Source organism: Pseudorca crassidens, chromosome 1 (genome assembly GCF_039906515.1).
Source record: "Pseudorca crassidens isolate mPseCra1 chromosome 1, mPseCra1.hap1, whole genome shotgun sequence".
Taxonomy (NCBI): domain Eukaryota; kingdom Metazoa; phylum Chordata; class Mammalia; order Artiodactyla; family Delphinidae; genus Pseudorca; species Pseudorca crassidens.
In genome coordinates this window covers 50,813,635-50,822,956 of record NC_090296.1, presented here as the reverse complement: position 1 = coordinate 50,822,956, position 9,322 = coordinate 50,813,635, and the positions used below count along the sequence as shown (strand labels likewise).

Genomic DNA, 9,322 nt, shown 5'->3' with positions numbered 1-9,322 from the left:
TTGGGTCATTCAAGTCATTTGCTGTAGTCTGTCTGAGATGCAAGAAATATTTTACCTGCTGAGTTGATAGCTTCAAAAGTCTTGCCATTTAGGTCTGGTACTAGATTGCAGGAAGTGTTAGGCCTGAAGGCTAGTCAGTGGCTGGGTTGGGGACTGGCGGGAACGATGGTGGTCCTGGGGGCTGTTATACACCCTGCACGATGGCTCATCTATAAACTCAATGCGGAAGCACGGTACATGATGTCTCCCGCTCTGTGGAACCATCTGCATGAGTTTCCCTATCAACTGCCAACCAAGAAGCTTAACGGGCTCTGTGACTGTGGCCTGTGGTCTATCACATGCCTCCCCCCTGGGACTACACTGACCGTACCCACCTCCAGGTTGGGTGGCGGTGTCCTCTCTGTGCTCCGGCAGCTTTCCACGCTTATTTTTATCCCAACCCTTACTCTGCTGTGCTGTGTCTGTGTACACACCTCCCCTCCCAACAGACTATGAGCTTCTGGGGGGTCTTGACAGTCATTTGTTTTCCTCTCCCTGTTCCTTAGCAGTAGCAGGATCTCCTTAATAAGGTTTTAAATGAATAAGTAAGTGAATGAGTGAATAAAGGAAAGAAATAAGTTTCTACTATTTCCTTATGGGTTTAAACCAGCACGGGCTACCTGCTTCTTCCCAAATGTGCCCTGTGTTTCCTTGTCTCTGAGGGGACTATGTCTTATGTTTCTGGAAGCCTTCCCAGTGCACACAGCAGTGAAGCATCAAGACTGGCTGCATAATTTGTATGGTCCAGTGAAAAATGAAAAAATGTGCAGTCACACATTTCAAAAATGGTTAAGAATTTCAAACTGGTGACAGCAGAACATTAAACCAAGCACAGGGTCCTTCTAAGCGCTGCGTCCCGTATGACTGCACAGTCACACATCCATGAAGCTGGCCTGTGTTAGCAGCTGTTGTTTGCATCAGCTGTCCACGCCACGCCACGCCCCTTCCTGTGGTAATGGCAGCTTTTGTTTCTATGCGGCTGGTATGGGACTGATGCCACCACTGCTACCTCAGAGGCAGGCATGAGGTACAGGTCTGGCCAATGAGAGCACTGCATCCTCCTGGTCATGATTGGTTCAGGGAAGGGCACGTGACCCAAGCACAACCAATGAGAACTATACCTCAGAATTTTGCTGTAGGAGAAAAGGAATCTTTTTGCTGGTGCTACTAAGTCCTTAGCAAGTAAGCCTGGAGTCCTCGGGGGTTGCTAATTGGGGAAATCCTGGCTGAGACAGAGCTGACCTTGAAAAATCACAGCTGAGAAGATGAGGCACTGAGGGAAGAGATTCTTGCCAGCATCATTTAAGCAGCTGATTGAGCTGACCTTCTGGACTTCTCCTTTTTTCATTTGTATAAACCACTAAATTTCCTTCTTGGCCTAAATCAGCTTACCTTGGGTTTCAGTCACTTGTAATCAAAACGGTCCTGACTAATGGGTCATGCTTAATAAATACCTTTCAGTTTGAGTAATAGACCTGCAGGGCTTGAAGGAATCCATTGTTTAGTTCTATCACCCATTCTTCGCTTGGTTCCATTTGACTTGAGAACCAGGGCAAGAAATAGAATAGCCCAGGGAGACTGTGACTGCATTATTAAAACGAGAATTTAATAGTATGTTAAGAATGTATCTCTTACTCATTCATGTTCATTGTTTTGTATGTAGAAGGAGACAAGAATGAGGAATGTGGGGTGGAAGGCCTTTTTGCTTTGGAGATTTGAAAACAAAGTTTTTACGTTAATCATGCTTCACTTTTATACTATGAAAGAATAATAATAAAGCTTATTGTTTCAAAGGATTTGAAAAGATGCCACTTAAGCCAGTTCCCCTTTCCACAGACTACTAGGGTTGCCGGTCCAGGTAGGTAACTCCGACCAGCCATGCCAACCCTTCCTGTAAAGCCAAGCTCTGCAGAGCACACAAGTCCGGGTGAGCCCTGCCCTCTGACCCCAGGACTCAGCCTGCCCACATCTCCCCTCTCTGCTCAGAGGGGCTGAGCCTAAGCCAGCAGGCCCGCTGGGTGTTTCCCCGACTTGGGCCTAACCACGCCCACCGGCCTCCTTTCGCATTTCTTTTGGAATCCTGAGCAAATCCTCAGATTGCCGACTCTACTGCCAACAGCAAACGTTATCTATCCTCTGGCTGTGTTGGCAGGAAAACCAAATTTTTATACCTCCAGGCTGGCCAGAATCTTGAGACCAGTTACCTTCCCTCATGATCTCATCCCGGTCACCCTCCACTTCCGCCCAGAGTGAGAGCCTCATCTGTGCTCTGCTCGACTCTCAGGCCAGCAGAGCTTTCTGACACCCGCTCCGCGCTCCCCCATTCCCCGCCCCCGCCCCATCTTCCACTGCAGCCTTCCCTGACAACCCCTTCCTTTGGGTTGGCCTCCTCTGTTCAATTGTGAACGGCCTCTCCATCCTACTCCCGTGCGCAGACTCTTTTTTGCCTTGGTTGACACTGTAATGTATCTTTCCAAGGAAACCACCTTCCCCCCATGGGCCTCCTACAATTCCCATTTGGAAACTTCCAGGGCCTCTCGCCACTGCTAGTCCTGCCATCATCCTGGGAGAGTTTAATTTTCTTCTGGGTGTCCTAGCCTTAGGTTATCCACCTCCTCAACTTCAGGGACCTTTGACCTCTCACCACTTCAACCATGACCATATCCTGTATGTTCTCAAATCTCAGGACTGAAATGTTAAACTCCAATATCCCTAAACTTGGTTACCAGCGTTCACAGTGTCAAACATCAACATTTTTGCTTCACTGAGACTTCTGGTCAATGGTCCACTCCATTTTCCCCAAACTCATGCATTCAACAAATATCTACTGAGTCTATGCATGTGCCAGGTACTTTCAGGCAAAGCTGGTGAAGTTTCATTCTAGTGGGAAGACGTTTCAGTTACCTCCTGCCGCACAACAAACCTGCAAAATTAGTGACTTCAGACAACGAGGACTTATTGTGTCTCAGCATTCTCTGGTCAGGAACTGGTCAGGGCTAGGTTAGGCGGCTCTTCTACCTCCCTGGGTGTCAGCTGGTATCACTCACTCATCTACACTCAGGCAACACCACATGTCTGGCACGTCCATGCTCCTCCATATGGAAGCCTGAATTCCTCACAGCATGGTGGTCCAGGGTAGTCAGCCTCGTTACCTAGCAGCTAGCTTCCGAGAGTAAAAGTGGAAGCTCACACGCCTCTTAAAAGTTAGGCCCAGGACTCGGACAGCATCCTTTCTGCTGCATTCTGTCAGTCAAAGCAAGTAATAAGAAGTCAAAAGCCCAGTTCAGATTCAATGAAAGGAGAATCAGACCCCACCTCGTGATCAGTGTACATATAATGAGAGGAAGAATTGACGGTGGCCATTTTTGGAGATTATTGACTACAGAGGAGGGAGATAATAGATATGTGGACAAATAAACAGAGAAATGCCTGAGAGTAATGAGAGCTGCTCAGAGAATTGAAACAGAGCAATTTGTGCTCCTGTAGATTTGAGGGGATTTTCAAGGAGAGCCTCTCTGAGGAAGTGCTATTTAAATTGCAACTGGGAAGGCGAGGATTGCCAGCCATGTAAGGATCCTGGCAGGAGAAAGAGTTGGCACAAAAGCTCTAAATGGGAATGAGCTGGGCATGTTTTAGGAAAAGAAAAAAGGGCCAGGTGTTAGGAGTGTGGACAATGACAGACTGTGTGACTGGAAACGAGGTTGGACTGGTAGGAAGGGCCAGATCAAATGCACCCAGGTAAGGAGGCTGGATTTTCTTTCAGGAGCAGTCAATGGAAAGCCACGGAAGGGTTTTAAGCAGAGAAGGGACAGATACATCGTTAAAAGGTCACTCTGGCTACTCTGTGGGGAACAGGTTGTGAAGCACAAGCATGGAAGTAGCAAGACTGGTCAGGGGCTACCGTGGAGCCCAGGACCAGGAGCTGGTGGCTCATTCGGCTGCCAGATGTAGGGAGGAGAAGAATGGAGATTTGTTTGGGGGTTGGGCTGTCAGGAAGAGCCAAGACTTGTCTCGGTTCAGGTCCCCTTCATGCCTGGGTGATCACTGCAAAACCTCCTGAACGCACCCCACAGCCGGCTGTCACAGTTAAGTGCCCCTCCTTAAACAGCATCTTAGTGTTTTTAACATATCTTAAATTCCGTATCTTTGCATGTAAGCCAGCCCTTCATCATAGGCTCTACTCCCCACTTAGGCTCGTTTCCAGTCCCTGTCCCACACCTGCTCTTTGCTCCAGCCCTATCTGATCATTCACTGTTGCCTGATCACATCCTAGCTCGTGATCTGGTGCCTGGCACATGCTGTCTTCTTCCTAGAACACATCTTCTCCCCCACCTCTATTCATCGTCTACCTAACGTCTAGTCCACCTTCAAAATCTAACAGATGTCGCCTCTTCCAATAAGCCTTTCCTAAAAACGTAGGTTAATTTAGATTTCTGGGCCCTCAACACAAGGCACCATGGATAGCCACCTCCTTGTCTATCTCTTCCCACTGAGTGTGGGTCCCGAAGGACTGGAACTCCCTAAGTGAAGGGAGTGAGAAATTTAGGAGAGCTGACGCTATCCTATTTGGCATGATTTGCCCTTGGAGTCAGAAAATGTGCATTACAAGGTCAAATCACAGCAGAAAGATAGATGGGATAGATCCTTTTTACTGAGTTCCTCCTTCTCTCAGACCAATTTTGGGAGGTTAGACTCACCACTTGAAAGAGGGGAGAACTTACGTTCCTCTGTGCTCAAGGTTCTCGGGGAAGTCTGCTCTCTGTACATACAATGTATCAACATCACTGTTGATAACAGTATTGATGTCTGGCAAAATTAGTACTCAGATTGCCTTTCCCCTGGGAAAGTCTGAAAAGCCTACTGCTGCCAACACCAAGTTCATTGTGATGTTTAATGGTAAATACACTACAGTTGCTGACTTCCAAATCTATACCCAGACCTGGTCCTTGCACTGAACTTCAGACTCTGAAATCGGAGTGCCCGATGGACTTCTCTTCCTGGATGGCCCCCCAAACTTGGCAGGTCTAAAATGAAACTCATCACCTCTCCTACTCCTGGATACCCAAGACTGGGAATCTAGCAGTAACTCTCGGATGAGTCACCGATGAATATCTGCGTTCATCCTCTTCTTCCTTCTGATTGCCAGAATCCTGGTCCAAGGCCTCAGCTTCTCTGGCCTGTACAACCACCAGCCTTCACCAGCCTCCCTGCTCCCGGCCCATCCTCCTCTGGTTTTCAGGGGATCCACCTGAAATGCAAATTCGATCTTGTCCCTCCCCCATCTGAAACCCTCTAATTGCCCAACACAGGTTAGCAAACTTTAGTTTGCATCTGAATCATTTTGAGAGCTTCTTTAAAATGCAGATTTGAGCCCCTAGCCAGACCCGAAGAAACCAGGATCTGCTGTGTGAAGCCAAAGGATGAACATTCTTAACATTCTTAGTGCCCAGGGATTCAGGTAGAGGGCAGGTAGGTCCACCCCAAGAAGAGTGTGGTTCATGGGAGGAATCCAAGCTCCTCATTCACTTTACCTGGCCCTTCCAGCATCCCCAGCCTTCTTAAGTGAGGTCGTAGCCACCTCCTTGCCTCACGCACCCCCTTCTCCACACACCCTGCTCTCCAAGGTACTTCTCATCTTTGACCTTCGTTATATCTTGCCTATTTCCAGAAATGTCCTCTCTGAATGACTCCTCTTTTCAATGAGTTCGTGAAACGGAGTCCCCCTAAAACTGAGCTCCCCTGCCAAGTTTATGATTAACCTCTCTATCCAAAACTTTATTCCCTTTCTTGTTCCGCCCCTGTTCCCCTCAGGATTGAGGAGTATCAAAGAAAAGGGAGCATTGAAACCGAGCAGGATCCTGCGGGGCCCTCCCAGATATGAAGGCCCCTCCATGTTCCCCACTTCTTGTTTACAGAAAAAGACTTTATAATCTCCTAGGCTTTCCCGGCATTCCAAAGAGCAGACACAGGCAGTTACTAATTAGGGAAGTAAGGGAATGCAGAAACAAAGGAAAGCAGTCGAGCAATGATACTTTAAACAATAGTTCAGCAATAAAACAGACTCCTAGCTCCTCTTCAAGGGATATACATAATAGTCTGACTCACATCTTTGAGTTGTTCTATGGAAACTAAGACCCCCCCCCCACCCCCGCCACCCAGGTGGAGGATGGTGTCTGCATGCTGACCACGAGCTTGTAGACCCCAGACTGGTTGGAAACTGAAGGTTGATGATTGAGATTTCCAAAACATCGCCCCGTTACCTCCCCACCAACCAATCAGAAGAAAGTCATGCACCCTGCAACCCTTCCCGCAGATGTTGCCTTTAAAAACCCTTCCCTGAAAGCCATTGTGAGCTCTGGTCTTTTGAGCGTGAGCTGCATGTTCTCTTTGCTTGGCACCTGCAGTAAATGCTGTACTTTGACCACAACCCAGGGTCAGTAAATTGGCTTTGCTTTGCAGCAGGCGAGCAGACTCAAGGTCAGTTCGGTAACAGTAACTCTTACCTTTGTAACTTTCCTACTCAAGGCTTCAGCACCACCTGGGAGCTTGTAAGAAGAGCAGAATTGCAGGCTCCACCTCAGCCCTACTGGATCAGACCCCAGGTGATTCCTATGCACTTCAGAGAAGAAGCACAACTCTATAACTTGGCTCAAGAAGCACGTCTTCCAGGAAGCCTTCCTAGATTGACACACTCCCATCAAGCATTCCTCCAAACTAACACTAGGCATGACTACCATGTACTTGTAACAGTTCATAAGTTAGGACTCCCACAGTCCAGTGGCATAGAACTGTCATATTTAAAGTGTTGCCCAAAGAGTAATTTCAATCCCCAAGTATCCCCAAAGTCAGGGGAACACCCCTGTCTTGGTACCTCTCTCCTCTTTCTTCTCTGCTGGTGGTGGTCCTGAAATGACCAGGTCCCCTGCCTCACCCAGCCTCTTGGGTGATGCAGTTCTGCTTTTCGCCTGAGAACCTGGCCATGTGGCATGGTCTCCTCTCCCCTCAGAGAGCGGGGCAGGTAGAAGGAGTGAAAGAGGTGGTGCCCAGTTCTCTTGGTGGGTTCAGAGCCCCAGGGTGCGGTAGAAATACTTCTCTATGTATCTGCCCACACCTCCTCCATCTTTGAACAGCGAGTGTCCTGTTCATGGCCAAACACCTAACGTGTTCTTCACAGAACATGGGAAGAGAGATGGCCTGGGAGCCAGAGGCCTGTTCTCACAAGCGGCTCTGCCACTGACTGGTATGTCACCTTGGGCAGCCCCTGTACCTCTCTGAACCTCTAGTTCTTGGTCTGTAAAAGATGAATAATAATACTTGCCTGGTCTACCTCACTCTGTTAGGGGAAACACTGACTGAAACCGCCCACCCTGGCCAGGCACCACAGTAACCATTTGCATGAGTTATTATGTGACAGGAGGTCCTGGTAAGAACACAGAACTAACAAGCCACCACCAATGGGAAGAATTCGGAAAAGGTCAAAAGGGGAGAGGAGATGTCAGTCCATATGTCCTACCAACCTCCCAGAATCCTCAGTGCAGGAATCTGTCTTGGCTGAGTGATACACGTGCCACCAGGAAGGACCCTGAGTCAGAATGATTGGCCAGAGACAACCCGGAAACGAACCCCATCACCATAAAACTGCGAACCATGTGGCAGAGCAGTCCTCCTGGGCTCCCTTACCCTCCTGCTCTCTGCCTGGGCGCCCCTTCCCAATAAAGCCTCTTGCTTTGTCAGCACGTGTGTCCCCGCGGACAATTCATTTCTGAGTGTTAGACAAGAGCCCACTCTCAGGCTCTGGAAGGGGTCCCCCTTCCTGCAACACCTCCTTCCATGAGGTGTTTCTACTAAGCCATGACTGTGTCTGGGTGTGCACGCACATGCGCGCGAGTGCACACACACACACTCACACACTGTCACTCCCTCTCCCTGCTGTTCATTGGCCCAAACCCAACAGAGCAAAGCCCCAGTCTTTCCATCATCCTTCCATGCCGCCATAATGTCCAGGCCGATACTCTCAAGAGCATCAACAATGTCAAAAAGAAAGGCAAAACCAGGTTCTTTTAAGGTCATGCTCTACAGTCATGGCCTGGTTTCTAACTATGATGATGAAGCATGGTTACACTGGCAATTTTGAAATCGTCGTTGGTCACAGAGCTGGGAACATTTTTATGAACCTCACAGGCACATTAAACAAGTGTGGGTGGAGCCCCAGATCTGATGTGCAACTCAAAGATTGAGAACAATGGCAGTGAAACCAAGCAAGACCCTGTGGGGCCCTTCTGGATACAAAAGCCTTTGTGTCTCCCATTTCTTGTTTGTAGGAAAAGGCTTCTGCCTCCTGTACCTTCCCTGGGTTCCAAGCAGCAGATTCAAACAGTTGCTAATCAGGGAAGGGAGAGAATGCAGAAGCAAAGAGCAGTCAAAAAAACAATAGTGCAGTAAAATAGAGTTCTAGTTCCTCCTCAAGGAATGTACATGACAACCTATCTCTGACATTTTCTGCAGGAACTAAGGCTCCCACCCAAGAGGAGGATGGTAACTTCAGGCTGAGCACAAGATTCCTGGAGCACCGCCCTGTTACCTCACCACAAACCAATCAGAGGACGGTCACACACCCTGCAGCCTTCACCCCAAATTTTACCTATAAAAACATCTCCCTGAAAACCATCAGGGAGTTCAGCATTTTTAAGCACGAGCCACCTGTTCTCCTTGCTTGGCCCTGCAATAAACCTTTCTCTGCTCCAAACTCCAATGGTTTGGCCTCACTATGCAGCAGGCACATGAATGTGCATTTGGTCACAGCAGGACCATCTGTCCCTATCTCTTTGGTTTCACTGTAGTGATGACCTCAGTTGGCATCATGGATGAAAACACACAGGAGGGAAAATCCTGGGATTCTTCTTCTAGGGATGTAACACTTACATGCAAATGAAATGTCCCAATGGACACGAGAGATGGAGAGAGAGAGAGCGAGCAAAGCCCGGGTCAGCTGTCTGCCAGCTGTCGCTCTGAATCTCAGCCAGAGACATGGACAAGGGGGAACTCAATCCCTTGGCACCCATATGAGTGTCTAGACTGGAGACTGTCCTTCTGGGGCAGGTAGGGCCACCAGTACACGTGGAAGTTCTCACTGAGGAGGGTCCCACAGCCATTAGCATGCATAGAGGGACACGGCCTTCGGGGGGCATTGCCCAGAAGAACCCAGGCTTGCTCTAGCAGAAGAGTGAGGGGCTGTGGCCCCAGACCTAGGGTGCCCACCTGGGACATCTATGGTCCCTGTTTT

The 9,322-nt window shown here is 48.8% G+C and overlaps 1 pseudogene; it reads left to right on the top strand.

Annotated features, from left to right (window-relative positions):
• The first annotated feature begins 4,841 nt into the window (after positions 1-4,841).
• LOC137208689 (small ribosomal subunit protein uS8 pseudogene) lies at positions 4,842-8,946 on the top strand (annotated as a pseudogene).
• Positions 8,947-9,322: the final 376 nt, after the last annotated feature.